Source organism: Camelus ferus, chromosome 31, assembly GCF_009834535.1.
Source record: "Camelus ferus isolate YT-003-E chromosome 31, BCGSAC_Cfer_1.0, whole genome shotgun sequence".
NCBI lineage: Eukaryota > Metazoa > Chordata > Mammalia > Artiodactyla > Camelidae > Camelus > Camelus ferus.
In genome coordinates, this window is record NC_045726.1 from 19,093,757 (window position 1) to 19,121,462 (window position 27,706).

Genomic DNA, 27,706 nt, shown 5'->3' on the forward strand with positions numbered 1-27,706 from the left:
CCAAAGGCATGGATTTGAAAAGCTCAGTCCCTTCCAGCGTTGCTGGAGATAATCAGTACATCCTCACTTTACCTCCTATCTAAGAACTTGATGCAAATACACACACACACACACACACACACACACATATATTTATCTTTGGAATTCTTCATTAATTAAGGTTTTCACAAAATACAAAGCTCAAACGTAGCTGTCTATGTCCACCACACAACAGAATCAAAGGGTTAGCACACAATGATCTTTTTCATTTTTAAAAATATAAATAACAGAGTTCAAGGTTTGACAGTTTTCTTCTCTGTGTGTTTCTTTTTAAAGCTTTATGCTGTAGGCCCTTCAGTGATAAGCACTCGTACCTGCTGTCGGGACAGACTGCCCACAGCAAAGAAGGCCACTGCAGATACATTCCTGAGGGCGACACACACCGACCCAGGTTGCCTCAGCCTGTGAAAAACTCAACGGTCAACCACACACTGTCCAATCAGTTCTCAGTTTCATTAATTTTCTTTCTACTAGGAAGTAACAATAGAAAGGAGTAGGTTCCCGGCAGCATTCAAGCTCGTAGAAGATCAGTCATGAAGGGCGAGAGGGAAAAACACGGGCTTTTTCCCAGATAGAATGTTTCCTTTCATCAAGAAAAACCCCAATAACCCGTATAGTTGAAAGGGTGGCTCGCACTGAAATAGTCTTCAGGTTACACAGTGTTGAGAGAAGGGGTGACCTTTAGGTGGGGGGCTGCAGGAGGCGTTGCCGTGGAGAGGCTCCGTTGGGAAAGTGCCAATAGCAGGACACCCCCCACAGGAGTCATGGCGCTGGCGAGGTCCAGGGGCAGAGCCAGGGCGCCTGCCTTGGGGACAAAGTCTGCTGCCGGAAGGCTCTCCAGCAGACACCTGACTTACTCCTGGCCCAGCCTGGTCTTGTTGTCTAGCTTTCGCTGCCCGATGAGGAACATGGGCTTCACTTTCACAAAATGCTGGTAATCCTGGGGCTGCTCCTCAGAGACGTAATTGGCCAGGATGTCTAACAATATGTGCTCCCTCCGGTCCAGGTTCTCTTTGAGCTCCTGGGCGTCCTCGTGCTGCCCAGCCAGGACTTTCCTCTTCTGGTTGAGAGAGCGCCTTTCCTTGTGACTGGTGTCTTCACCAAGGCCACTGAGGATGTTCTGTATGCGGGCCAGGAGCCCCGAGAGGGAGGAGCAGCAGGTTCAACATCTTGTCCAAGTCCCTGATGAACATCTTGTGCTTGTCAACCTCGTTGGGCTTGGAAAGCTCACTGATCCAGGCCTCCACCTCTACCCCCAAGGCGTTACTGAGCTTGGGTCCATCATCAGGCCCCCCTTCACTTCCTGGAGGATCTCAAGCTTGTGGGTGAGGCTTCCGATGAGCTCTGTCTGCTCTTCGTTGACGTCCGCTGGCTCCTCTTCCTCATTCACCTCCTCTGGCATGTCTTTGATTTTGTTCAGAAGCTCAGCCTTGGGAGCAGACAACAAGCCCACCGCTTCCTTGTCTTCACTCCTCTTGGCTTCACTTCCTGGGAAGCTGACAGTTCTCTGCATGACCTTCTTCTTTATACTGTTTCCCTGCATCAAGTTAGTATCTCGGGGAAACAAACCTTCCATCAAGTCCATAGTTGTCTTCATTCTGGAGTCTGGATCTAAAATGTCTGCCAGAGATTTGTCTTGGACAATTTCCTTGGCCAGAGCCTTTGTTCTGATGTCTTCTGAGGACCAGAACTGATATTCTTTTCTAAACCCTGAGTCCCACTGACTAGGTCATGGACGAGGCGTTGGTCTGGATGGCAGGTGGCTGCCCTGGGCTTGGCTGCTTGCTGAGAGACCCAAGCAGGTTGGGGCAGAGCAACCAGTGGCGGAGTGCGAGTTGGGCTTGTTGGCCTCTGAACTCTTGACAGAAGTTTGGGATCTGGAAGCCAAAGCCAGTATCTGACTATCACCCAAATGGGCTGCACCAGGCATGGGCCTTTCCTTGGCAAGTGTCACCTTGGCAAGTTTGCTGGAGTTGCTGGTGTGAGGCTCACAGCAGCCCTCGCTGTCCCACTGGACCTGGAACATAGCTTGGGGAGGAGGCGGAGGGAAGTGGCCCAGGCTGTTGCCGGGGGCCTCCTCGCTGAAAAGCCCAGTAAAGTCGAGGCGCTGCTGGAGCTGAGCCTCCTTTGGCCCAGGCTCCATGTCTCCGGGGGGCGTGGGGAGAGTGGCTCTCCACACCCCGGGTCTGAACTATGGAAAGAAGCCAAGCCACCAGTTCTCCCCTCCAGCCTTGGACAAGAAATTGACTGTCCAAGTGGTTCCTGTGATCAGGAACAGCTTTCCTTCCAGAGTGCTCTGCCTGGCCTTGACTGCACAGGTGGGCCGGCCACCCAGGTGGACGTCCTGGGCTCCCCCTCCTAAATCCAGGCTGCTCTGCCTTCTTAGGCTCTCAGGAATGTTCTGGAGGGAGGAGAAGGCAGGTTTGGTCTTGCCAAAGTTGCGTGGCATGCGCTGGCCTAGGCTGCCTCTCTGGAGCCTCCGCTGGGTGTTGGCACTATGGTCTTCACGAACCCCCCCTCCCCCGAGGCTCTGAGGGCATGAAAGACCACTGGTCCTCACCCCCTAGCCGGGCCTGAGCCTGAGGGGCCGGCGGCCGCGGTAACGAGAATATTTGTTGCCTTCGGTGCTCCTTCTCTCGTCGGGACGTGGGCTGTCACCCTGCAGAGGTGCGAGGTATCTCCCCATCTCCAGGCACTGAAAGGAAATGGACTTTGCAGGGGACACATTTGGCTGAAGTTTCGGGTCTCCTCTCTGCTGGGGACACTGAGTCATGTTCTGGGGGCTGGCAGAAGGCAAAGCCAGGCCTGCTGGAGCCACTTTGGTTCCCAGCCTCGTCAAGGGCAGGCATCTTGCCGCACGCTCCCTGGGGAGCGGTGTGCGCGCCCTCCGTGGCCAGTGGAGGGTAGAGCGTGCCGATGCGACTCACGGAAGCCTGGGGCACCCGGGCAAAGTGCGGCTCCAGGAGGGTACCGGGCAGACGCTAGCGGGCAGCGAGGCTGGCCAGGCTGGGCCCTCTGCGTGTTGTTCCGCTCGGGCCTCACGGGGGCTTCTGCGGGCTCTTCTCTAGCGCCGTATGCAGCTCTTCCTCCATGAAGGGAGATTTCAGGAAGCCTGCGGAGTTGGCCTGAGGCCGGCAGGACTGTTTCTGATCAAGGCTGGACCAAGAGCCAGGCGCTCCTGCTGCCGAAAGGCGGCGTAACTGTCACTCCGAGCCGGGGGGCAGGGGTGCGCCCACTTTAGGAGGCAAGTGGTCAGCGGTGGTCTCCAAAAAACTGGGGCACTGCTGGCTCCAGGAAGCGGGTGGCGCTCCCTTGCCCCAGGAACATCATGCCATTTGACCATCTGCGGATGCTCGAGTGTCCCAAGCTTGGAGAAGCAGGGCTGAAGAGTTCACCTCATGCTCGCCCGAGACTCCCCTACGGGGTCACAGACTATGTGGACATAGCGAATGTCTGCCTACCTCATCCCTTCTAGGAGGCCACCTCCAGCAGAAGTGTGTCCAGGGAGCCTGAGCGCTCCCGGCCAGAGACGCCCGGGGGCGGATACTCGAGGACGCCAGAACTGGTGGAGAAGGAGCTGTAAGCCCGGCCTCTCTTGCTATGGACGTGGCTGAGCTGGTCGATGCTGCTGGTGGACTTGGCCGGGGAGAGAGGGTGGCAGGAAGGGTGACCCTCGCTGGGCTCCCGTGGGAGCTGCACTGGCAGGGCTCCGCCTGAGGTAGCGTGGTCATAGCTGGAGAGGTCACTGGTAGAGGAGCTAGAGCGGTAGCTTTGCGGCCTAGGAGTGCCAATCGTGCCCCGAGACATCCGCATCATGCCGCTGTCAGGTGGGTGGTCCCCAGATGTGGCTGAGTGCCAGGAGTGAGGTGGGCCTGCAGGTTCACTGCGCCCGTGCTTCAGCCGCAGCTTGACTCCTGCTGACCACGCTGCGCTCCTGCGCAGGGCGTCAGAGGTGAGGTGCTCCGGGCGAAGGAGGCGGAGGCGGAGGCGGAGGCGGAGGCGGAGGCGGAGGCGGAGGCGGAGGCGGAGGCGGAGGCGGAGGCGGAGGCGGAGGCGGAGGCGGAGGCGGAGGCGCCGGTATCTGCAGGGCCCGGGTCTGCACACGCATCCCTAAAAGGGAAAAGTCACTGACGTTAGAACCTCCTCAGCTGAGATGCAAGATCATGGGGCGCTCCGGCCCTGGCACTTCCATGCCCTCACAGGCTACTCCACCTCTTCTGCGTTTCGGGTTTCCTCACCACCGCCGCTCGCCAGGCCGCTGCCGCCCCTCCACCGCAGGCCGCGGGGCGCTCGGTTCAAGTCTCGCCGCAGCTGCGAGGAGGCGGCTCGGGGCCTCGCCGGCGGCGCTCGGCCGCGCTCAGCAACCTGAAAATGTATTTTTAATTCCTCCGCCACTTGCTGTTGACTAGATTATGAAACATCCAGAGCTTTTGAGACTACTAGACGCCTTTTAAGTGGTCTTTTACATAATAGTGATGGCCTGTGTCTTTAAAATTCTCCACACTTCGTAATCCCCTCCCAGGTATCACCTAACTTTCAAACACATTCAATTTCACACAGGTTGCCTGTCCTCATACTGTTCGTGCTGAAGCCTCTTCCCACTGGGGAAGGGAAGATGACATCGGTAAGTTTCTTTGGGTGGGGTGCACACTGTGCACCGTCGTCTCCAACCGTCGTCTCCATAGCTACCGGTTAATGCTTCATCTATTTATATTGTCTGTCTGGATGCCAAAGGCATTTAAGTGTGTATCTCCTGCCCTGCCTTTGCCAGTTTCCAAGTATGGAGTATGAAAGTCAGCAGATTGTGTGTGTGTGTGTGTGTGTGTGTGTGTGTGTGTGTGTTTAAATTTTGTTTGGGGATTTTATTGTTGTTTGTTTTGCTATGTAAAATGTTTTTTTAATGAGTTTAAATGTTTATACTTTTATGACCATAGACTTATAACCCATACCTTCACATACTATTTCACACTCTCCAGATTATACTATTTAAACTATATATATATTCTTAAATAAAATTCATGTGTGACAGTTTATATGGAAAGTTCCAAATGTACCTAAATTAGATAAAAATTGATATGATTGAGTTTGTGGAAAATGTCATAAAATCACGTGTGATTAAAAACTACATCAGAGAGAAGATAGCCTCCTCTCGTGAGCACACCAAAATCACAAATATTTGCAGAGCAATCATTGATGAAAAGGACTGGAACCTACCACAAAATATTTTCTAAAACTAAAAATATAAAGAAGGAACCACAATGAGACAGGTAGGATGGGAGGAGATGTGATATAGTCAAGCCCCATTCCCCAAGGAGTGAGAGATCTGAGCCCCATGTTGGGCTCTGCAGCCCATGGGTCCTGCATCAGGAAGATGAGCCCCTAGAGCATCTGGCTTTGAAGGCCAAAGGCAGGAGGCAACTGGAGCTCACCCTGGGGACACAGACACTGGTGGCAGCCATATGGGGAGCTCCTTCTACCATGTGGACACTGGTGCTGGCAAGTGCCATTTCCGAATCCTTCTAGCCTTAGCCCCAGGACCCAGCCCTGTCCCACCCAACAGCCTGTTGGTGGTGCCAGTGCTGGGATGCCTAGGCCAAGCAACCAACTGGGTAAGGGCACAGCCCCACCCACCAGCAGAGTCTTCCCTAAGATCCCCTGAGCCCACAGCTGCCTTTAGACTCAGCCCTGCCCATCAGGGGACCCAGGACCCAGCTCCACCCATCAGTGGGCAGGCATTAGCCCCAATTCCCTGGGCCCTGGCTCTGCCCTCCAGGGGTCCTGCTCTAGCCTCAGGACCAGCCTCACCTACACCCAAGGGGCAGACACCATACCCAATAAAACCACAATCCCACAGCCTGAACACCCAGCTTACCTACTAGCAGGCCAAGCCCTGCCTGGGAGACTGGGCCCTGGCCTCACCCACTAGCAGGCCAATACATGCTTAGGGACACCCCAGACCCCACCCCCAACTGTGTCAGGAGCTGCCCCCCGCCAAGATCTAACACTAGCTCTGGGACCTGCAAGCAGATTCCTGGGCCCAGATATGCCAGCAGATAAGCCAGTACTAGCCAAACTTTATTTAACATAGCATCAGAAGTCCTAGTCATAGCAATCAGACAAGAAAAAGAAATAAAAGAAATCCAAACTGGAAAGGAAGAAATAAAACTGTCACTGTTTGCAGATGACATGATACTATACATAGATGATCCTAAAAATGCCACCAAAAAACTAGTAGAGCTCATTAATGAATTCAGTAAAATTGTAGGATACAACATTAACATACAGAATTCTGTTGCATTTCTGTACACTAACAACAAACTAACAGAAAGATTAAAAAAAAAAAAAAAGATCCCATTTACCATCACATGTGAAAGAATAAAATACCTCAGAATAAACATACCTAAGGAGGAAAAAGACATGAAAACTATAAGACAATGCTGAAAGGAACTGAAGAGGACACAGATGAAAAGCTATACAGTGTTCTTGGACTGGAAGAACTTATTATTGTTAAAATGACCTTCCTTCCAAGGCAATCTACAGATTCAATGCAATCCTGATCAAAATATCAATGGCATTTTCCACAGAACTAGAACAAATAATTTAAAATTTTATATTGAAACACAGAAGACCCCAAATAAAAACAATCTTGATAAAGAAGAACAGAGCTGGAGGAATCATGCTTCCTGACTTCAGACTATACTACAAAGCTGCAATAATCAAAACAATATGGTACTGACACAGAAACAGGCACATAGATCAATGGAACAGAATAGAGAACTCAGAAATAAACCCATGCACTTTTGGTCAATTAATCTATGACAAAGGAGGCAAGAATATACAAGAGAGAAAAAGACAGTCTCTTCAATGAGTGGTGCTGGGAAAAATAGACACCTACATGTAAAATAATAAAATTAGAACATTCTTTAACATCACATACAAAAATAAGCTTAAAATGGATTAGAGACCTAAATCTAAGACCAGAAACTATAAAACTCCCAGAAGAAAACATAGGCTGAACACTCTTTGACATATATTGTAGAGGTAGTTTTTGGATCTGTCTCCAAAACAAACAAACAAACAAAAAAAAAAAAAAGAAAAGAAAAGCAAAAATAAACAAGTGGGACCTAATCAAACTTTAAAGCTTTCGCACAGCAAAAGAAATCACTAACAAAATGAAAAAACAGCCTACTTAATGGGAGTAAATATTTACAAATGATATGACCAAGAAAGGATTTATATCAAAAATATGTAAACTAACTAACTAAATAAATGAATAAATAAAGTTTTAAAAATTAAAAAATATATAAACAGCTCATACAACTCAACATCAAATAAGCAAAAAACCTAATTAAAAAAATAGGCAGAAGACCTAAATAGACATCTTTCCAAAGAAGACATACAGATGACCAACAGGTGCATGAAAAGGTGCTCAACATTGTTACTCGTCAGAGAAATGCAAATTAAAGCCACAATGAAAGATCACCTGACACCTGTCAGAATGGCTATCATTAAAAAGAACACACTAAGAAATACTGATGAGGATGTGGAGACAAGGGAAACCTCCTACACTGTTTATGGGAATGTAAATTGGTGCAGCCACTATAAAAAACAGTATGGAGGGTCCTCAAAAAATTAAAAATAGAACTTTGACCCAGCAATTCTATTCCTGGGTATATATCTGAAAAAAAATGAAAACACTAACTCGAAAAGGATACATACACCCCAATATCCCTAGCAGCATTATTTACAATTGCCAAGATATGGAAGTAACCTAAATGTCCGTCAACAGATAAATGGATGAAGAAGATGTAGTGTGTGTATATATATATGTATATATGCACACATGCATACACACACACACACACACACACACACACACACACACACACACACAATGGAATACTACTTAGCCATAAAAAGGATGAAACTTTGCCATTTGCAATAACATGCATGGACCTGGAGGGTGTTTTGCTAAGTGAAGTAAGTCAGAGAATGACAAATACTGTATGATATTACTTACACGTGGAATCTGAAAAATAAAATAAATTAGCAAATATAACAAAAAAGAAACAGACTCACAGACACAGAGATCAAACTACCAGTGGGGAGAGGCAAGGGGAGCATGGCAAGATAGGGATCGGGGATTAAGGGGTACAAACTATTATGTATAAAATAAATAAGTTACAAGGATATACTGTACAAGACAGGGAATACAGCCAATATATTACAATAACTATAAAAAGACTATAACCTTTAAAATTATGAAACACTACATTGTACACCTGTAACATATAAGTTGTACATCAACTATACTGTAATAAAAGGCTTTTTTCAATGACATTGCACTATGTTGGCGGGAGGAGAAAAAGAAAAGCCGAAGATACAGATTTTACTTGGGGCAGTAGGAGGACGGCACAGAAAAAGGAGAGGAGAAATTTACAATTTAAATTTGTATGATTTCTAAATGCCTAGAAAATGAACTTATTTTTAAAAAACCACACCACAGACACTAAAAATGTTTAACTTTGATCAATAAATGAACCAAAATCACATTGTTTATAATTATAAAAGGAGCAGATTTCACTAAAACACTTCAGTGCTGAAAGTAAGGAAAACTGAATGTTTTTAGTGCCACTTGTTGCTGAGGGAGTCAGGTAATATCTGCCTTCCCTGCGTCAAGTTATTTATTAAGAACAAATAGCCAGGTAGTGACCTACTTCCTGTTATAAATACAAGTTTAAATTCAATAGGATTCAAAATATAACTTAGAAGAGAAAAGAAGACCATGATATAAAAGGACTGAAGAGACGTGTGGGGACAAGAGGGAAGGGAGGGAGGGAGGGAAGGAAAAAGAGAATCCACAATTAGAATTAAAATCTCAAAACGGGTTTGTCACGAAAGTGTCTGGGACACCGTTCTTCTTCCATTCAGACCTGTCATTGTGCAAAGGTACTTCGGGAGCCTTTCCGGCAAAGTCCCCAGGTACATTAGCCATCTTTCCTCAGCACAGCTCCTGTTGGAGCTCATAGCCTTTAAGCCTGGGAGCACGTCCCAGTGTCTGACTTCCAGCTTCACTATCGCAGTGTAGGTTGGTTATTACCTTGAGCAAAGGAAAATGCTCTCCCCGGACCAGGTTCTCTGGTGCCTGCCCCCCTCATTTCCACTCTGCCTGCATTTTCCTCCAGTAACTGATGCAGCAACAAGCCCCATGCAGGGGACACCTGGCAGCACCCGGCCTCCAATTCTGGTGTATTTCCAGCTTCTGGCCCAGGGCTTCTCAGGCACCATGGGCACCTCCCTGGCACCCATGGAACATGAGGGTGCCGTCGCCCCTGGGCAGCCCTTGGTCCCTGGGGAACACAGGCTGATGGAGACACTTCCCAGAGCCACTTCTCATGGCTCCACAGAGTCCTGGAGGAACCTGGCCCTCGCTGCCCGCCGTGATGGGTAGCTTGAGAATTCACCCTTGTGTTGTCTTCCCTTCTTTCCTGTGACAGTTTCCACGGTCCTCCTCCTCTGCCCTCTGGAATCATTTCTCAAAATGACTTAACTACCCACCTTTGACTCAGACATTGCTTTCTGGGAGAGTCCAGCCTAACTCAGCACCAGCACATATCATTTTTTCAGTTCTTAACAACTAGTTAGTTATTAATGTTGTTTGATTTGGGATAAATTAACTCATCCTTTCCCTCCAGAGAGAAAGTGTGTCCTAATAAAAAACTTACTAGCTTTTTATAGTCTCACCCTTTTTAGGATCTCATAGTATTTCATATTCATTTTTTTTAATTTTGAGAAATTAAAAATTACAGGGGGATACAGAGGATAGTCATAAACACCTTTGTACCCATTATACAGAAAAACAAATCTAGACATTTTGCTTTAGATCTATATCTATATAACATGAGAGCAATGTAGATAAAAGTTGAAATCACCCCTTTTGGTTTTCTGAGCCCCATTCTCCTCCATCAGTCCCCATAGGTAGTCATCATCGTGCATTTGGTATGTTTTCTTGTAGCCTAATTTTGTTTGTTTGCAAAATATGATTTTGCATAGTTTAATATTTACCCAGATTGCTTCAATAAAAAATTTACTTTAAAATTTAAATAAATGGTATCCTACCTTATGTTTCATTTCGAAACTGCATCTGTTATAAATTTTTAAAAGATGTATACACATTAATTCACATGGCTCTAGGTCGTTTATCTTATCCACTGTAATATTCCATTGTATAATTTATTCATTTATTCCTCAGTGTAGACATTTTTGGATGTTTCCAGGGTTTCATTTTCCCCTTATGAATAGTGCTACTGCTGTGAACACATTCTTGTCCTTCGCTGCACATGTGCAAAAGGGTTTTGGGGGTATTTTTTTTTGGTCATAAGGAAAAGACATTTTTAATTCTTCCAGATATTTCCTGACTAAATTCTTCCAGATATTTCCTGACTACTCTTGAAGGTCTATTCCAATTTATTCTTCCACTAGAAAGGTAAGAGTTATTGCCTTGTCAGATCCTAGTCATCACTTGATATCTTAAATTCCTTTGAAATATTTTGCTAGTCTTGTGGGCTCGAATTGATGCTAAAATTGGGAGAGTCCTGGATCACTGGTCACCCTAGCAGAGGCAGGTCATTTCACCTCTCTTAGCTCATTCTTTTGACATTTATCTCCATACTGTCAAATAACATGCCTGTATTACGATTTGTTGATTTTTCTAGATATCATTTACTGTGTCTTACTAGCGAAAATGATCTGATTCTCTTTCAGTTCCTTGTCTTTTAGATCCTGTGTATTTGTTTTTGTTGTTCCACACATTTACCATTCTTAGAACAAATCATCCAGAGGCTTCCTGAGAAGTGATGCACTGGAGGGGAATTTTTCTGTTCGTTTGCTTTGGTTTTTTATTTTTTATTTATTTAATTTGTGTGTGTGCGTGTGACCCTTATAGACCCCAGCAGAGTAAGGGCAGAAGGGGATTCTGGGTCTTAGAGAGTCACTGCGGTGAGTTGCCCTGACAGCTTCATCAGACTTCAGTGAATGGTGAGGAGGGGACGTGTCCTCACTTGGCTCTGAGGAGGGAGTCCATCTGGACACCGACACCTGCCACTGAGACTCTGAAGACGGACAGTTCTAGGAGGAGTAAGGGAAGCTGGACACGGACTCCAGCAGGCAATTTTTGAGCACCAGGAGGTGGAGCCGCTTGGCCCAGGTGTTACCCGGTGTGCAGCTGAGTTCAGGTCCAGGGCTAGGATTTTAGGGATCCTTTTTTCCAACCTGTTCCCCAGTGCAGTGCAGCATGGCACCCTTTGCACAGTGCCCACCTGCATCCCCCGACCAAAGCCGGTACGTGGCATATGAGCCCAGTTTCAGGAAGTTAGATGTTGATGGGGTGAGAGGACATGGGTGGTGGGACCTGTCCTTCCCCTCCCAGCAGCACTGCCTGGTTCCCAGAGCCACTGCGCCTACCTCGGATGCGCCCTGTGCTCTGCCCTTGGTGTCACCTCTCCACCTAGAGGCTCCCACTTACTTTTATTTTGTAATCTAAAGATGAGTCTGAGCGTCCCTCTCTCCCACCCTGTGATGGCTGATTTTATGTGTCAGCTTGGCTGGGCCATAGGGTGCCTAGATATTTGCTCAAATATTATTCTGAATGTGTCTGTCAGTGTTTTTGCATGAGCTTAACATTTAAATCAATAAAATAAGTAAAGCAGATTGCTCTTCCTAATGTGGGTGAGCCACACCCAATTAGTTGAGGGCCTGAATAGAATAAAAAGGCCAGCGCCCCTGAGAGAGGAAATTTTCCAGCAGCTGACCTTCAGACTTCATCTGCATCACCAGCCCTCCTGGGTCTCCAGCCTGCCAGCCCCCACTGCAGATTTGGCCTTGTCAGTCACTGTAATTGCATGAGCCAATTCCTTGTAATACATCGCTTTCTTGCCGTGAACACATCCTGTTGGTTCTGTTTCTCTGGAGATCCTCAACTAATACACACCCCCCACCCCTGCATCTCCATTTGGAAAAAGCACATAAAGTTGTCTCGAGATACTATATAAAACAATGCAAGAAAAAAACTTAGTTTTTGTAAAAAAAAAATTTTTACAAAAGATTATAGCTTAGTCCTAAACACACATTCCTTCACTTTATCCCCAAAGGGAACTAGCCATAAAAAGAAAAGCTTAAAAAGCTGAGTCAAGGTATAAACACCTCTGTCATCAGGACCCCAAGGTCCTGTGGCAGCCACATCCCCATGACCTGTTCTTAGAGCAAGACCTCTTCAAGACAGCCCTTCCGTACGTGTCAGATATTTCCTCAGAGAGTAGCCAGGCAGGAGGCTGACGAGACATCCCACGCCTTTGCAGTACGTGCAGGAAACAGGGCAGCTCAGCTTTCCTGGTCACTGGCACTAATGTTTTCACACTAGGATTTCCGGCAGTTTAGAGGTGAGAGGTGGAAGACGGTGATGGAGGTAAGTCTTTTTTTTCTTTTTTTCTTTTTAAATTAATAGACTTTTCTTTTTTTTAGAGCAGTTTCAGGTTCACAGCAGAGTTGAGCAGAAAATACAGAGAGGAGGTAGGTGTTATATAACAAGTATCCCTTGATTTTCACAAAACTAGCAGTCCTGTCAGACTCCCCAGTTTTCTCCAAAATTTAGTACTCAGCTTTTTTTAAAAAAATTAATAAACAATTTTTAGAGCAGTTTTAGGTTCATGCGTCCTGTCTTCATAGCGCCATCTGCTGCTGCCTCTGACCACTGCGTTCTCTCCGTTGCTCAGTCCACACTTGCCTAGGGTAGTGGATGGTAAAGGAAACTGTTCTCTTGGTATGTGTTAATTAAGCATGATGATCCACCGAACATCAGGCACCTTTTAGGTCACTGCAGAAATGACAAAATTAGACAGAAAAGTCCTTTATTTTCTTGGCGCTGTTTTTCATTTAATAACATATAATATCAAGGATGATATCAAAGAGATCAGGCAAAATAAAGCAATAGAGACTGATGGGGGTGCTCTTTTTATATTAGACAGTCATGAAGGGCCACTCTCTGTCAATTTCTGAAGATAGTGTAGGCATTGGGCCATGTAAGTGTCAGCAAAGGCAGAGATCCTGGGGAAATATCTGAGGGAACAGCAAGTGCAAAGCCCTGAGGGAGAAGCAGAGGAGGTCAGTGCGTGCGTGAAGTTTGGGGAATGGGGGATGGGGGCCCAGGTGGAAGCCAGTTCGAGGAGCACCGTGTCGGCCACGGTGAGGCCACCAGCTTTATTCCAAGTGGGGTGGAAAACATGAGGTTTCCCTACCATCCCCACATGCATACCCTGTACTCTACAGCTCTTTTCTCGGGTTTGTGGGTGTCCTGGGACTTTCGCCAAGTGGGGTACCACGTGGGATGCTTAGATGGGGCACAGGGTCCTGAGGCCTGGGAAGGACGAGGCTTCTGTGTGAAGCCTTGTCTCTCTCCCCCCACATCCCTCCTCTGACTTTTCCTCCATTTCAGGAAAATGCTTCTTTCTCTCTTCCTGCTTCCCTCAGGGACTTGCTCCACCTCACATTCTGACAATGTAATTGTCCCTAAGTGTCAAAGATCTTTTTACAACCTATTAAATCCAATTCTCTTTTCCTTGATGATGGTGAAGTCTTTATTTTCCTATCGTCCTGAGAGGCAAGAGAAAATATTTACATTTCATTTTTCTGAAGCAGCAAAACTATCAGGTTTCCCGATTTGTGAAGTCTGGACACACACACACATTCAGCCACACCTTGGAGACTGCAAATGAGAGGCGTGGCCAGTATCCACGCAAAGCCTCAGGTCAGAATGCTGCGTGGATAAGGCATGTTTGGGACGCATCTGAGCCCCAGCTTCATTGGTTCTGAAAAGCCTGGAAAGAAGGAAGGAGAGATTCACAAGTGCTGAGATCCACTCAAGAAACTGTGGCTACAAGGGACACATAGAAGAGGTTACATCTGCCTGGACTAAGGCTCATCCATCTGAAGAGAAGAGAGAAAAGAAAGATTGGCCACAAGAGCCAAGATGTGGAAGCCACCTTAATGTCCACTGACAGATAAATGGATAAAGAAGATGCAGTATATAATACAATAGAATATTATTCTGCATCACTTATATGTGGAATCTAAAAACAGACACAAATGAACTCATTTACAAAACGGAAACCGACTCACAGACATAGAAAACAAACTTGTAGTTACCAAAAGGGAAAGGTGGGGGGAGGAATAAATTAGGAGTTTGGGATTTGCAAGTACATACTACTATATATAAAATACATAAACAACAAGGTCCTACTGTATTGCTCAGGGAACTATATTTAATATTTTGTAATAACCTATAATGAAAAGAATATATTTACGCATAATCGAATCACTATGCTGTACACCAGAAACTAACACAACATTGTAAATCAACTATACGTCAATTAAAAAATTAAAAAGAAGGAAATCTGGCCTCATGTCCCAGCGTGGATGAACCCCGGGGACGTTATACAACGTGAAGTTAGCCAGGCACAGAAAGAAAAATAGTGCACGACTCCACTTACAGGAGGTCCTTGCAGTAGTCAGATTTATAGAAGCAGAGAGTGGGAGAGTGTTGCCAGGGGCGGGGGGTGCGGGAAATGGGGAGTTACTGCCCAATAAGGCTAAGGTTTCAGTTACGGCCAACGAGAAAGTTCTAGAGACCTGCCGTACAACACTGGGCCTGTGGATAACCATATGGCATCAGGCACTTAAATATTTGTTAAGAGGGTGGATCTCATGAAGCGAAGTGTTCTTATCACAATAAAATAAAATTAAAAAATAAAACTGATTCTGTAAATTATTTAGAAAAAAATTAAGCAAGAGTTCAGCCACGACAAAGTTCACCCCAAGAGACAGGAAGACCTGCTGAAATGACCTTGCTGGGCTGTGGGAGGCGGTGCCAGGAACTTCCAGGCCGGTTTTAGTATAATCTGTTACTTGCTGGCCAGCACGCCCTTCTCGTCCTTCCAGGAGTAGGACGTGCTGTCGTCCTCCGGGGAAGGACTGCGCTCCGCTCCCCGGCATGCGACCTCGTGGCACTGAGCCTGATCCCAGCGCCAGGCCGGGGCTATGCTAAGCCTCTGCACATCCACCACGGGCTTTGACCGCAGAGGTCTAGGGGGACCTGTGCCGGCCCCGCAGAGCCCCCGCTGTCCCTCCAGCAGGAGCCTGCGAGGACTCTCGTACCTGCCTGCAGCCTGGGAGGACGGACCTTCTGGCCGAAAGAGCAAGGACCAGCTAGGAGGCTGCGGAGCCTGGGCTCCACGGCGCCACCTACCGCTGAATCAGCCACTCCCAGTAGGAGAGGCTTCTGTCGCCTGGGACCAGATTTCCTTTTTTTTCCTTTTTAAAAAAGTATCATTATTATTATTATTAGTTTTAACGTTTGCTGAGCCCTGCTCTACTTTTTTTAATATTTTGCTTCATGAGGGGGAAGTAATCAGGTTATTTATTTAATTATACTTGGAGGAGGTACTGGAGACTGAACCCAGGACCTCATGCATGCTAAGCACGAGCTCTACCCTCCCTCCCCACTCCCGACCAGGAGATTTCTGATGCATTTTAATAAAAATGCTAGCATTTTAACTAAGACTGATGGAACACGGGGCATTTGTCATATTTGTCGATAAATTACTCAGTGTCACTTTTAAAATAAGCAGTAGCCTTATTCAGTTAGTATCTTTTCCATTCGGGTCTTGTGACCATACTCTGTCATGACAAATTAAATGCTACTCCGTGGTATGTTCTGGTTCCCTAAGGTACAATTTACAAGCTAGTTATAAGGGATATTACTTACTAAGTGTCACAATCCATGTAAATTTTCCTGGGATCCAGGGGAGGAAAAAAGAGGAAATAATAAATAAAAACCTTAAAAAGAAAAATAATAAATTTAAAAAATAATAATAAATAAAAATCTTTGAGTCTTGCAGGTGGAAGACATTTTCAGTGATGTTTCCACTGGTGTGAAGTGAAAAATAAAATAAAAAGTTAAATTTTCATTTTTCTATATTCTTTTTTTCTGAAGACTTAACCTAAAACAAAAAAACCCTATTTTCTTGGTTAATTGTGGAGGAGAAAATAAAGAATGGGGTGGTCACGTGTCACTCCATCATGTTCTTGGCCTGTCATTAGGTCAGTTTTTCCAAGATGAAAATCACCTCCATGTCTCTTATTACCTCAGAATTTTCTGCTATCTACACACAAGTAAAAACCTTGTGGTCCACAAGAAAGGGAACAGAGCTTTAGTTAAAACACACAAATAAATGTAAGAATTAAAAATCCACAGTTTTGAAACCTTATAATACACCCTCATTGATAACATTTGTGTAAAATACAAGTTCTTTCTGGGCTGTGTAAGAAGAAGGTTTTCATTGTGAAATTTTACACCACATTTTACTGGTCCCACATATGCCCGTGTGTACAGTGTCTCAAGTCATCTCAGACCTCCTTCTATCAACTACTTTTGTCCCCATCAGAACACAAGGGCACCAAGGAAAGATGGGCAGTGCATACTGATGGATACAACAGTTGGGCTAATTTAGTCATAAAAATTGAATCTATTTCTCAGCCAGTTTAATTTTTAAAATTTGTTTCTTGAACTGACTGGCTGTCTATGGTGGCAACCTCATCTCTTCTGAAGTAAATTACCTGTTTTTGTCATTTGGTAACAAGAATCACACATTTCTGATGTGAATTCTTACCAGGAAGAACCTGGTCAAACTTTAAGCTCAATCCCAGTAACTTTTGGCCTTTACTGTTGGCATATTTGCATTCGCCTTTTGCTTGGCTTTTGATTTTATATTTTAAAAATGACTATCTTATCTGGCATATTTTTCAACCACGTATATGTTTTTCAAAGCCTACATGAAAACAAATTTTTAATTATTTTTCAGGGAAAATGACCAAATAAATTGGATAGATAAACTATATACCTTTGAGATTTTACCATAAGGATATCTATTCTTCTGCAAAAAAAAATCTCTCTAGGTTACTGATCACTAAATTAAAATTGTTATAATTAAAATGGTAAATAATTATTATAATTAGAATTAAAAAGTTTAAATTAAAATAATTGCAGGCCACTCTTGTACAAGAGTATGGAGAAGTATTGAAAAAAGAATCCATAAATGTTCATTAACAAGAAAATGGATAAACCAAAAGTGATAGACTGATATAATGAAATACTTACTGATACACAACAACATGACTAGATCTCAAAAACATTACACAGAATGAAAGAAGCCAGACACAAAGGAGCATGTGTGTGTGACACCCTTTATATAAAGTTCTAGAAACAGGGAAAACCACTCCATAGTGATGGAGATCAGATTACAGTTCCAGTGCTGGGGGACTGTGTGTGGAGATGGATTGCAAGGGACACAAGGAAACTTTGGTGGTAATGGCAGTGTTCTCCATCTGGACAAGGACAAGCTACCACAACTGGTGCCTTGGTCAAAATGCATCAAATGGCCCCCTTAAAAGGGATATGTTTTATTTACATAAATTATACTTTATAATTTTGCTAATTTTTTTCAATGTGTGTCCTATGAGATGTTCAAATGTGTTCCATAAAAATGAGGTAAGATTGTGATGAATTAACTTTGGGAAACGACAGGATAAAAATGGTTATACTGGTTTATTTGTGCAGGACTTCTCAGGACCTATGCTAATAGGAACTAAAGTAAGATACTCCCAGTGGTCATTAGGAATAGACCAGGAAATTATCAGTGAAATGCAAGTCAAAACTACAATGAGGCATCACCTCACACCAGTCAGAATGGCCATCATTCAAAAGTCCACAAACGATAAATGCTGGAGAGGGTATGGAGAAAAGGAACCTCTCCTACACTGTTGGTGGGAATGTAGTTTGGTGCAGCCATTATGGAAAATTCCTCAAAATGTATGTAGATAAACAACAAGTTTCTTCTATAGAGCACAGGGAACTATATTCAATGTCTTGTAGTAACTTATGGTGAAAAAGAATATGAAAACAAATATATGTATGTACACATATGACTGAACTATTATGCTGTACACTAGAAATTGACACAATATTGTAAACAGACCATATGTCAATTAAAAAAAATATATAACATAGCAGAAAATGTTCCACTAGGTCAACACTTGCTCTGAATGGCTTGTTGTACGACTCTACATGGAGGCTTCTACCCTGCTGGTGCTACTGCTAGCCCTTTCCTCCTCAGGTCATAAAAAACCCACGACACACCACAAAACAATGACAAATTAGAACTAAATTGAACAGTAAAGTCTAAAGTCAAACCTCCGGAGTCACCAGGAGTTTGCGGTGGTCACCATAAACTTTCAGTCCCTTGATGACAGTCTAATCTCCAAATCCTTGCGTGCACGTCTTTCATTCTCGTTTCCCTACTCTTTCACCCTTTCAACCAGATAATCAGATGCAACATCTTTAAACTGTCAATCTGATACTTTGCAGCCCAAGAAAACCAGCTTTCCCCTTCATTAAGGAATGAAAGCTAGGGAAATCACCATCATTCACAAAAATGAGCCTTTATATTTAATTAATTAGTGTGTTTTAATACAAACATTTTCTTTCAGGGAAGTCAATTACATTTTCACAAAATACCTTCTCGGAAAGCTGTAAATTACAATGCAAATGACCTTTGGGTGATGCTTAGGAGATAATCTGAAGCTAACAGCAAGGAATGAGGAAAAGTGAAACCCCAGAAGTGGAGATAGCAGACAATGCTTTCTGGCATTTGCTCTCCCAGGCAGGGTGAGTGGTGGCCAGAGCCCCAGGCATGCCTGCTCTTGCATCTCCTTGAAACTGAGGCTTCTAGAAAGTCACACCTCTCCAAAAGAGAACCAATTTTCAAAATATCCCTAGTATTTTTTTTAAAAAAAACAAGAAGCCTCTACACTGACATTTGAAAAACCAAATACGGGTTTACATATTTTGGAGTTTGCAGATAGAAAAGTGATGTAGAAGTTAACCAAATGTGTCTTTGGCAGGTTAAAAATTGGTTCCAATGATTTTAGTAAGAAAAACAGTTCATGCATCCAAATAGAAATCTAGAGAAAAAAAAAATTGTTTAAACACATTTTTGTCAAAAACAAGCCAAATTAGGTAAGAAATTACTCTAATCAGAAATCCCCTTCCAAAGGATCTATTTCGAAAAGACTGTAGAACCAGAAAAAAAAAAAACCAGGTTGTAATCTTTTGAACTTTTTCCTGCAATTGTCTGCCCTTGTTACATCTGTTGGTCCTTCTTTGATTCTATTAACTGACATTCAACATTCTAATAAAAAGTGCATAATCTGTGCACTTTCCATTACAGGAATACAAGACACATGGTCCTTAGAAGCCTGTCTCTGAGAACCACCTGGATCATATACATTGATTTGTTCTTGGCTTTGAAAACAGTTTCTGTTCTATTGTGAGCCATTATAAGTATTTATTAAAACACTCAAAAATAAAATTAAACAACAACAAAACAAAACCCACTCCAGTACACTCTACACACCTGGTTTTTGAAATGAAGATACCTTTTGGGTAATACCCATGTTGACTTACTGTGCACAGAAATATAATCACAGGCTTGAGCAGACAATCACTAGTAGTAGCACCTTGAGATACTGCAAAGAGGTGAAGAAAACAAGGATTTTAATTATTTGGATTGCCTTGGCTCTTTAAATGTACGTGGTCCTTTAAAATAGATTCCCCTAACAGAACTCAGGGATTCATCTGCTCCTGGTTTGCTTGGTGATGTGAAGGTAGGAGTTTTCTGTCCATTTCTGGCTCTTACAGCAAATAAGCCAGCTGATGGGATACGTTCCCAGAGCCCGGCTTGCACATCAGCTTCAGTGACTGGTGCCAAGTTACGGTGAATGCTCTTTATCACAGGAGGCTCCCAAATACACATGGCACCCTCACACACCAGTCTTCATGGCAATTATGATGTGAAAAGAGTAGTCGTATTGGAGGATATTTGCTCTGTAATTCTTGAGTCATTTACACCAATAGCAAAGAGCTGGAAGCACTTTTATGGCAAATTAAGGATGAATGTGCACATGTACTGACAGACTATGTGACTCTCAGCTAGGGAACCCTTCCACAGATGCAGTGCTGCAAGGTGATGTGATCAGAGCTTCTGTGGCAGTGACGCGTGGCGACTCTTCTAGATAGAAATAAGATCAAGTCGTATGTTTGACAAATAAGAACGTTTCTATCCAGGATGAAGGGTGTAAGTTCACCTTGACTCACTGTAAACCTTTTTGTCATTATTCTAATAGGTTACACTTGGAGTGATGAGTTTTTCAGTTCATAGAAAGGTTGAGAAATTAATTATAGGTTTTTGCTGAGGGCAAGGAGATGAGACGAAACCTTCCTTAGTCAGTCTTTTGTCTCACCTTCTGATTTTCACCACACTGTGGCCCCCAGCAGGCATCATTCCAGAAAGTATGGCTGCTTGGCAGGCCCTCTTGGCTCATTAGTCCCTACATAGAAGACAGAGCAATGGCAAAAACACCTTGTGTGACACTGGGAAAGGGACTGGTCACAAGAAAACAGGAGACAATCGCTTTACCACCACAACGAACAGGACGGTAGCAGACAGAGGGAGTCCTGCTGGGACCATCTCCCTGCGTTTGTGAAGGTCCTCCCCAGTGGGCAGCGCTGGAACAGGAAAGATGGTGAAAATGGTTTCCTTTCTCTGCACATCTAAACAGAAGGTCATTCACATGCTCCCTGATTGTCTTCTGTCCCTGGTAGAACCATGTAGCAAGAACCTCCAATGATAGTGATACAGGGAAGAGCAGGTGGATGCAGGAGAGATCTGCCAACGTGCTGGCGATGGCACTGCCTGCCCTTTGAATTTGGTCTGCCTAATTCGTAGATTCTCTGAGGGGCACTGTAGGACCCTCAATACTTTACATTTCATGTTATGAACCACTCCAAAAAGTTCTCACTGAAACTCAACTTTAAGCTGATGATATTACACAAAGAAAATATGTTCATAATGAGTGTGGCCAGCAGGATGGCTAGAATCTTCATCTATGTCACTGGCTTCCCAGCAGAGCTGAGGTTGGGTGCCTGCCCTGTGGGCTACTGACACATGGCCGATGGGCAGCCCTTCCTGAGGAGAGGTCCCTCTTCTTTCTGTCCTACTTCGGCTACAGTGACAACGGGAGGCTGGAGGAGAATGCCTGTCACAGGCCCCTGGGCCCTCACATCTATTTTCTTTGGCCTTACACTACACTTTTCAGAAAAATGTAAATAGTTGCCAACATGTAAAACTTGAGAGGTTTCACATGAAAAATGTCTAAATTCTGGCTTCTCCAGAAAAATCAGCAGTTCCAAACCTCCAGCACTGCAGGAGGAGCCAGGGAAAGATCACCTTGCTGGATGGACAAGAGCGCCCCCTTCACCCAGGGACCTCCAGGTCCATCCAATTGCTTGCAGCCCCTGGGACCTGGGAAGCAGGCAGGGTGGCCACCTTGCTCTAGAGGAATGACAACGTTCTCATCCTCAGAGCAAAGCCGAGTCTCAGAGACAGCCTGGGGCACTGCCTTGCCCGAGGACTCTGCTCTTTCTTCCCCTTAATTCTCCTAAGTCTGTGGACAGAGCCTTTGATTCATTATTATTTTTTAATTTACAAAGTCACGGTAGGAACTGCCCCCAGAAGCAAGCCCAGCCAAGTTGCTGACATTCAACTGCCAAGGATACAGGGCAACAAAAGAGGTGGTGTTGGCCCTGGTACACAAGACACAGGACTGGATTCATGTTAACAGATGTCAGCTTCTAGAAAGTTCTCTGATAAGTGGATGGGGCAGAACAAACTTAATTACTGATACCACTTCAGCTAAGCAAGAGAAAAAGTAATACATGTATAGTTTCTTGCAAAATACTCTTTTATTCAGAAACTTGTTTGAATATTTTGAATTAAAAATATTCTTTATGCTCAAAGTAACACGCACATAATGGTGACTATTAAAAGAGGCATTAAATGCATTGATTTAATGATGTTATTTTATAGGTCTTATTTATCATATTAAGGGTTTTGAAAGACTCATATATGTTCTTTGCTGTTGACATAAAGAGAGAAGACAGGCATAAATAGCAATTCACATTTTAAACTAAATCTGTTTTGTTCTTAAATAAATTTATTTTTCTTTGTGACACCAAAAGCAAAGGCAGCAAAAGCAAAAAATAAGGAAATGAGACTACATTAAACTACAAAGCTGCTGTGCAGCCAAGGAAATCATCAACACAATGAAAAGGCAACCTACCAAATGAGAGAAAATATTTGCAAATGATATATCTGATAAGATACATAAAGAAACTAATGTAATTTAACAGCAAAAAAACAAACAATATGATTCAAAAATGGGCAGAGGACCTGAACAGACATTTTTCCAAAAAAGAATACAGATGGCCAACAGGTACAGGAAGAGGTCCTCAACACCACTGCTCATCAGGAAATGCGAATCAGAGCCACGGCTGGGGTGTCACCGCACACCTGTGGGAACGGCTATGCTTAAAGCACAAGAGATAACTAGTGCTGACCAGGGCGTGAAGCAAAGGGAGCCCTAGTGCACTGTTGCTCGGAATGTGAGTTGGTGCCTCCACTATGAAGAGCAGTGTGGAGTTTCCCCCAAATATTAAAAACAGAACTATCACATGATCCGCAAATCCCACTTCTGGGTATTTATCTGAAGGAAATGAAACCAGTATCTCCAAGAGATACCTGTACCCCCATGTTTACTGCAGCATTATTCACACTAGCCAGGATGTGAAAACAACCTAAGTGTCTACTTTTGGATGAATGGATAAAAAAGGATGTGGTATACATAGACAATGGAATATTATTCAGCCACGAGAAAGAAGAAAGTCTGCCATTTGCAACAACATGGATGAAACGTGAGGGCTTATGCTAGAAGAAACATCAGAGAAAGACAGATACTGCCTGGTATCACTTATATGTTGAGTCTTAAAAAGAACAAAAGCAAAACTCACAGAAACAAAAGTTATGATGGTGGTTGCCAGGGTCTGGGGGAGTGGGGACCTAGAGAGGGGTTGATCAAAGAGTCCAAACCCCCAGCTATAAGAGGAATAAGGTCTGAGGGTTTGACGTCTAACATGGGGACTATGGTTAACAGCACTCTGCTGTGTAAGTGAAAGCTGCTAAGGGAGTAGAACTCAAATGTTCTTACCAAAAAAATTAAAAGGTCAGTTATGTGAAGTGATGGGTGCGTTACTGAGCTAGAGGGGGAATCCTTTCGCAAAGCATCTGTGTATCAAAACTCCGTGATGCCCACTTAAAATACCTTACAATTTTATTTTTTTAATTTAAAAAAATCTTAGAATTTTAAATGGAATATATGTGTGTTCGTATATAACTGAAAAATTGTGCTCTACACTGGAAATTGACACAACATTGTAAACTGACTATAACTCAATAAAATAAAATTTTTAAAATGTCAATTATACCTCAGTAAAGCTGAAATTAAATATATATACATTTTCTTCAAAATAATCTTTGAGAACCAGAAAATCACAAAGTATCAAAAAGTCATTAAGCACCTGCCAAATCTTATGTCCCTTCATGTAAGATTACAGCAGTATAATCTGCTGAAGTTCCAAATCAGCAACACTTTTCACTTGCTTCCTCCCTTCCAGAGACTGTTCTGAGGAGATGTCATTGGTATCTCAAAAGGATATTGCCTGGAGAGAAAAAAGAAAAGGAAAAAAAAAACAAAACAACACTCAAGTCTCTCCCAGAGCGCATCAGAACAAGATTGTAATAAACTGCTAAAATCATAGTTTCTTATTCTGGACTCAGCAAGACTACGTATGAAACTGTTGTTTTAAAAATGTGGAGAAGGATCTGTCCAGATGCGGCAATGTAGGTATTCACTATAACACAGAAGAGTTCCTCTGTCACTGGAGTGGAGGTGGTCATGGAAATCCAGTGGCCAGCATGAACGCTCCTTAGCTCCCCCTGGGCAGGCAGGGTCTGTCAGAACCTCATGTGGACCCTGCTCCTTTGAGGCAATTTGTCTGATGAGGCTTCCAGTCTTTCCTTTCCTTTTGTTGTGATCAGAATTCAAGAAGAAGAGAAAATTGGCCATTTAATAACTGCTGTGGTGGACACTGGCATGCCACCTCGATCTCCCCTCAGGACCAAGGCCCTCATTCCTGGGCTAAGTCCCTCTTCCAGAACTGCCCTCAGCAAAGGATGCAGCCTCACCCAAGGTCACATCCCTTCCCTGGAAGGCGTGAGACCAGGACCTCTTGACTCACAGCAGAGCAGCTCAGCAGTGCCATCCCAGCTCAGAACTCTCCATGGTCCACAGGGGTTGCTGTTGCACCTGCATCACAGCGCAGCTCCACCTTGCCTCATCCTGCTGCCCTCACTCCTTCACAGTGTGGGTACTTCAAATCTCCCCACAGACTCTGTTTTCTACAGAATCCCAGCTATTGTGTGGCTTCCGCCACTTCACTTTTTAAAAGGGTACTACAAAAGTATCAAAATGTCCCAACAGTGAAAAAACTTGTCATATGCTGGCCACAAATTTTCTCTCAGAGGGTGGTGTTAACTGATACTGACAAAAAGATGCTATTTTTGTTCAATGATGGCAAAATTCACATGACATTAAAACAGCCGTCAAGTCATCAATTTAGTGGAGACAAAAATTATTAACGATTCTGAAACACAATTGTCTGGTTTTGGTAGGTACTTAATTACTTGTAAGTACTTACAGGTACTTACATTAAATTCAAGTGGACTATTAGCACTTCCCTTTCAGTTGTGTTTTGAACAGCCTCTGTGAAGAGAAATCTTGCCTTCCAACACACTATGAGTTGCTTTTGTCAAAATCAATCTATGTTTTAAGAATCTTCAGCTAAAAATTGGAAGCAAGGCATTACTTCTCAGTTGATTTGGGAGGCAGCGCATCCTGGACACATCTGAGCAGTGCAGGCACGAAGTGAGGTGAGAGACAGATGAAGAGACAGCCTCTTTCCCCTCATCCACACCTGACAGTGCCCTCCAGGTGGCATTCAGAGGGAAATCTACTTCAAAGTAACACCACCAATGATCCAAAGACCAGAGGAGGGAATGAGTCCAAGTCGAGAGTGATTTGGCAAAGAAGATGCATTTTCTATTTCTTTTCTTTCATCCCTCAGCTCCCTAAGCTGCCCTACCCTTGCCAGGCTGTGTCTTCGGGGCCCTGAGAAATTCTGGGCTCAGCGTGGACTCCCATGCTTGGAGCTGCACCAGCTGAATGAAAGGCAAAGACGACGGGCATCACCAGTCAGAAAGGCGCTTTTTCAGACCAACGTTTTTCTGACCACCACTAGTGCAAGTAAAGGGATGCAGGCAAGTAGCAAGCTTTTCCCAATAATGCACGTAGTTCCTTGAGGAATATGTGCAATTCTTCACCTCAGACTCCTTGAAGAAAGTTACCAGCAGGTCAGTGAATCAGGTGATCAGTTCACACCACGCAAAGGAGCCACCTAGCGGAAAGCAAACACTGCACAGTGGAAGTGGCCCATATGTCAAGCGCAAATAGGCGGAGCTCCCCTGTTTAAAAAGGAGGAAGAAGGGGAAGAAGAAACGAGAGCGAAAGCTCATCGCCAGTATTGTTTTTTAATTTTTTAAAATTTTATTTTTGGGGAAGGTAATTAGGTTTATTTTTTAGTGGAGGGACTGGGGATTGAATCCAGGACCTCATGCATGCTAAGCGCACACTCTGCCACGGAGCTATAACCTCTCCCCACAAGTTTTTTTTTTTTTTTTTAATCCAGTACTCTGACTGAATGCAGGTGCACGTGCTCAATGTACAGTGAAGCCAAACAAATTGAAACATCAGAATTTGGAGCAGAGTAAGGTTTATTGCAGGGCTGAGCAAGGAGGACGAGGTGGCTCATGCCCAAGAAAACCCCGAACTCCCTGAAAGGTTTCAACAAGCATATTTAAAGGCAGGTGAGTGGGGGGATGGCAGGGTGCATGATCAGCTCGTGCACAATTCCCTGTTGTTGTAACAGGTCTGTCAACCTTATCCATCCTTACATGCTCACAGTCATCAAGTAGTTAATTTCTTCCCTTTGGTGGTGGTTTTTAGCATCCAAAACACTCAGGAAATATACTTGAGATACTATTATCTGGTGCTTCAGAGAGGAGCTACGGCAGAGGACACGGAGGAGGGGTCTGACCCTGGAAGCCCCGCAGGGTCCTGCTCAGTTATGGTACTTCGCCACCTACAGGAGGCATACTTGAAATAAAAGTATGTAAGTGCATTAGAAAGTAGGACCTGCCCAGCTGGTGCTGACAGAAAAGACCAGGTAAAGCGTGTTTTTTATAAAAGTCGCTGGGAGACAAGGTTCACAAATGATGGCGCAAAGGGATTAGATACTTGAAACAATACTGAATTTCTGTGGCCTCAAAAGCACAAATAGACAACTGAATAATGATAATACCTACTTTACTGTCCAGAGGATAGGAGATCAAGAATTGGTACTAAAATTACATATATAAACTAAAATAAATGGGCGCTATACTGTATATATGTATTTACATGCAATATAATGTGTATGTGCAGTCAAACTGCAATAATTCTACCTAATAAAACTGAAAAGGGGGAAAAAAGAGGGACTGATAAGTTAACAATATATGGCTTGGTATAAAGTCATCAAATACTAATGAGAGACTATTCAAAGTTCATATGTTTCTCACAACCATTTTTGTTTGTCTTGTTTCCCATTTGTAGGTTAAGGCCCTGATTTTAATAATTGCTCATATGGCAATGCCATGAGACACGACTGAAATTTGTTCTGACCTCTAGGGTGACAAGAAGATGACACCCAGATATTTGTCCTAGCACCTTTGTACACAAAACCATGAACAAAATTGACTGGAGGGGTACTGACCTCTTGCAGGATCCCTTTTTGGTTCAGGATGGCACCAAAGCCAGAGAGATTGCCTCTGTTCACCATCTGTGTTCATGAGTCCTTGTGAATCAAACATAAAATAAAAACATTACAAACATTAAAAAAAAAGTATTGGTACTAAAATTAACCCTCAGAATAATACAAGAAGTAGAGGTAGGCTTCACTGGCAGGTTGGAAATAATCAAGATGGACATTCTAGTGGGAATCAGAAGTGTGCACAAGTTGCAGAGAGCTGATGCAGCATTATTTTTGCTGAACCTAGGCCCTAAGCTTGAGTCTGAACACTGAATATTCCATAGGTTGGAACAGAAGTGTTTTCCACTGTGTATGACCCACTTTACATAAGTAAGTTTCCCAATGGTCAGGTGGAAGGCTATGATTACAATGCTGACCTTCTTTCTTTCTTTTTCTTTCCCTTCCTTCTTTTCACGTCTGTCCCCTCCCTAATTTAGCCCCAACTGAATACAGACATTCCCTCCTAGGACTTATTTTTAGACTGATATTATGTCCCTGAAAAAAAAAAAACTGAAAGAAAAGCAGCAATTTAGCAAAAATAAATCAACAAATTTTCTGAGAAGAACCAACTTCCAAAATACAATGAGTAAAGATACAGGTAAATGAGATCAATTTTCCACACAAGCTAGAGATTGTCTATAATTGCATAGCTGGAGGGATTTCAGAATATGCAGGTATCACCAAGGGATGTCAATACCAAGG

The 27,706-nt window shown here is 43.9% G+C and overlaps 1 pseudogene; it reads right to left on the reverse strand.

Moving 5' to 3' along the window:
- Positions 1–691: 691 nt before the first annotated feature.
- The window catches only part of LOC102507928, a 31,936-nt pseudogene continuing 4,921 nt past the window's right edge, over positions 692–27,706 (reverse strand).